The 3888-nt window shown below is 35.8% G+C and overlaps 1 pseudogene; it reads left to right on the top strand.

Annotated features, from left to right (window-relative positions):
- Nucleotides 1–1584: 1584 nt before the first annotated feature.
- On the top strand, nucleotides 1585–2664 carry LOC101708727 (large ribosomal subunit protein eL33 pseudogene; annotated as a pseudogene).
- The last annotated feature ends 1224 nt before the right edge of the window (nucleotides 2665–3888 follow it).

Raw genomic sequence — 3888 nt, forward strand, 5'->3', positions numbered from 1 at the left:
ATAGCCAATAAGTGTTTCAACTGGGAGGAACTAGTAATAGCCTCCCACAAAGGGGATAAGAAGTGGACCTTGTGCTTTTGAGGTAGGTACAGTGCCACTGAGCTAAATCTCCACCCCTGAGGAATATTTTTTTCATATTTAATTTTTAACTTTGAATGGGAGAAAATTGTTTTTTCTGCTTTCTTTCTTCCATTCTCCTAACTCACAGAATATAGAATTTAAAAACTTGGAAGACATCTTAGCAGTATGTGGGAAGAAAATCTCTTTAGTTCTGTAGAAGTAAGGCTCTCCCAGAGAAAGAGAAGTCTTTGTATATATTCTTTTTTTTTGGTATATATTCTTGAGTGATGTTATCATCAGCACATAAGGCAAAGTTCAAAATGTGGAAAAAAATAGGTTTCCAACTCCCTTTTCCTCCCTATAAGCCTCTAGTCTAGTTTACTGTTCTTTTGCTTTTTCCTTGTCATTCCCACTCTCCCTGCTCTTCTTCCCCTCCCCATTTCTCTTGTAGACCACAGCATCCTTTTCACTGATTTCTGATTTCTGCCTGTTGTCATCTAGCCTTTGGGACATTGCTACTAGAGTTATCTTTCTAAACACTAATCTTATTATGTGAGGTCGTTAGTAAGACTTGTTAATTATTTCCTTTCCTCATATTGAAAGCTAACCTATTTTGATTTTGTGGATTTCCTGAGCCTTATCTCCTAACATTTCCTCTTCACACTTGTGTATTGACAGTAGAATATTTGTAGTTCCTTTACCTTTTACCCTTTAGTCCTCCATTTCTGTATACATACTCTTTTTCTGCAATATCTTTCAACTCTATTCTCCCTTTGTTTGTTGTAGCCTGTTTTAATACATTCAGTCTGCTATGACAAAATAACTTAGAGTGGGTAATTTATAAGCAATAAGCAACAGAATTTTATTTCTTATAGCTCTGGAGGTTAGGAAGTTGAAGATCCAGGAACCAGTAGATTCAGTGTCTGGTGAGGGATTTGTTCCTTGTAGATGGTGCCTTGTAAATGTCCTCACATGGTGGGAGGATGGTTTAAACAACCTCCCTGAGTGGTGTCTTATAAGGGCATTCATTTGAATCACAAGAGTGGAGCCCTCATGATTTTATCACTCTGTCAAAGGCTCCACCTCTTAATACTGTCACATTGGCGATGAAGTTACAACATAAATTTTGGGGAAACATAAACAGTCAGATCATAGCATACTAACTTTCATAAGGATATCTCAACTAGCCCCAAGTATAACACATAGTAAAGATTCAATAAACTTTTAATGGCCTTAATTTTTAATGTTTAAGTTGAATGTGTATAATCTCTACAACCATTCTTTGTGTAACACATTTTCTCATCTGCTTATTTTCTTTGATGATTTTGTCTTTTGAAAAATTGTAACTTTTTTGTTTAATTGTGACACTTGTAATTAAATACACCTTAACAGAAATTTTCTATTATTGTAAGACTCTATCTGGAGCTAGTCATCTCTTCAGTTTATCAATTGACTATACAGGCTATCCCCAGTTTTCTTAGACATCAGGTCTATAATGAAGGCCTTTTTAGACTTTTAGGAAAGATGGAAGATCAAGTTGATCTGGAATGTGAACCCTCTAGATGAGATTCTTGCAAAAGTCATAAAGGGATACATAACAATAAAGATAGCAAGGGAATCCACAGGTTTATTGAAGGTATAATATTCTAGAAATTTATGGGGAGAGTCTGGTACTAATACTACTACTAAATTAGCAAATAATTCTGAAAATACTCTCAAAATTGTCCTGTATCTCAATTTGCCAATTGGTAAAGTACAAGGATCAGAGCAAAGAATTGATAACACCATAGCAGAGCTGAGCTTGGTGGTACCTGCCTACAATCTTAGCTACTCAGGAGGCTGAGATGGGGGGACGCTGACTTTAGCCCTGCCTAGGCAATATAGCAAGACTTTCACCTCAGAAAACAAAAACTAAAACAACAGTAACACCCCTGTTGTCTAAAATCATATTGAGTTAAATTTTCCAAATGGGATTCGTGGCACACGTTGTGATTCCAGCACTCTGGGAGGCTAAGACAATAAAATCTTGAGTCAGGCCCAGCCTGGGCAACTTAGTAACATAGCAAGACCCTATCTCAAAATATAACATTAAAAAAAGAGTTTGAAATTTAGCTCAGTATTCAATCACAGTACAAAAAAAAAAATCCAGATTGCTATTTGCATAACAGAAAAAATCTAGAAAAATCTTTAAAAATAATTTTCATGTTCTTTTCACCACCACGGAGCCTCTGGGAGACCTGCTGGAAACAGGACTTCTAAAAGGCAATTAAGTCTGGAAGCCTGTGGGTACAAGGCCATTTTTGCTGGCTACAAGCAGAGTCTCCAGAACCAAAGGGAACACACAGCTTGAAGGAGTTTATGCTCGAGATGAAATTGAATTCTACTTGGGCAAGAGATGTGCTTATGTGTACAAAGCAAAAAAACAACACCGGGACTCCAGGTGTCAAACCGAAGCAAACCAGAGGGACCAGGGGATAGGTAACCGGGGCCCACGAAAACAGTGGCACAGTTCACACCAAATTTCAAAGCAACCTTCCTGCTAAGGCCATTGGACACAGAATCCATGTGATATTGTGCCCTTCAAGAATTTAAACAAATGAAAAATAAAAGTGAATATGTGCTCTTGTACAAAAACATTTTCAGGACTCCTGTAAACAATCAATTACTTTATTTACTTAATTATTTTGTGATAGGGTTTTACATCTTATCCAGGCTGGTTTCAAACTTATTGGAGCAAATGATCCTTCTATCTCAGCCTCCCAAATAATTGGGACTACATGGAGGTGCTCTCCAATGACACCTGGCTTAAAAACATTTAAATGTACATCCTACTTTTGCAAGTAAAACACGAAAGTAGGTCAGATAATGTCATTGTTAAGATAATAAGCTCACTATCAAAATAGTATGCTCCACTTCCATACATGGGCGGGAAATATAAAGACTTCAAAATACATGTCACATAGATAAGCGTTTTATAGAACCATAGAGATTTGCACAAAATATTTAATGTAAATTACATTTTAAACCACATGACCAGTTTTAATAATACAAAAAGGCCATGTACTAGAACTAACAGCAATCAGACAATAATTTTGACTAACATATTTCCATGAAGTATTGAACAATTAAAAAAAACCCTATTATGGTATTTAAAATAAGTATTTCTTTTTGCTTAAATTCTTTTATTGGTACATTTTAGGTATACAATACATTCACATTTATCATTGGGTGCTTGTACCTGCACATGATGTATCTTGGTTCTTATTTTTTCCCCATTCTCTGTGCGCCCTTCCCTATTTACATAGACCTTGTTTCCATTTTTTTCTTTTCTCATAATTTTTCCTTTCAGTGTTTTTTAAAATACGGAAACATTCACATTGATCAAATATGGTAAATAATAAACAATTTGAAAACACTATCATGATATTTACAATAATTATATTTTTGGAAATGTTTGCATCGATCAAATACGGTAAAACAAAAATTCAAGAAATCCCAGAGGATATCATGTCATCAGCAGGGTGTAAAATGGACTGGGGGTTTATGGTGAAAAACTACCCATAAATCCCTGGAATCTTGTCTCTTTTATGTGATATCATAGGTTGGCTTTCCTGCTTTGGCTTATCTGATGAACAACAAATCTGGCCGAGTTCTGAGAGTAGGGTTTAGGCACCGAAAAATGTACGTATCTGTGAATTGTGCTTTGAAGATGAACATAAATACACAGGAATGTAGAGTGTTCCTTTAGAAGTTGCCAGTCATAATAATTGTGGGCCAAGACTGACATGAGAAATTAATTTCTCCATTAAAAGCCAGTGAAGATGCCAA

This window comes from Heterocephalus glaber, unplaced genomic scaffold (genome assembly GCF_053883595.1).
Source record: "Heterocephalus glaber isolate CG9 unplaced genomic scaffold, H.glaber_assembly_v1.0 deba00001600, whole genome shotgun sequence".
NCBI lineage: Eukaryota > Metazoa > Chordata > Mammalia > Rodentia > Bathyergidae > Heterocephalus > Heterocephalus glaber.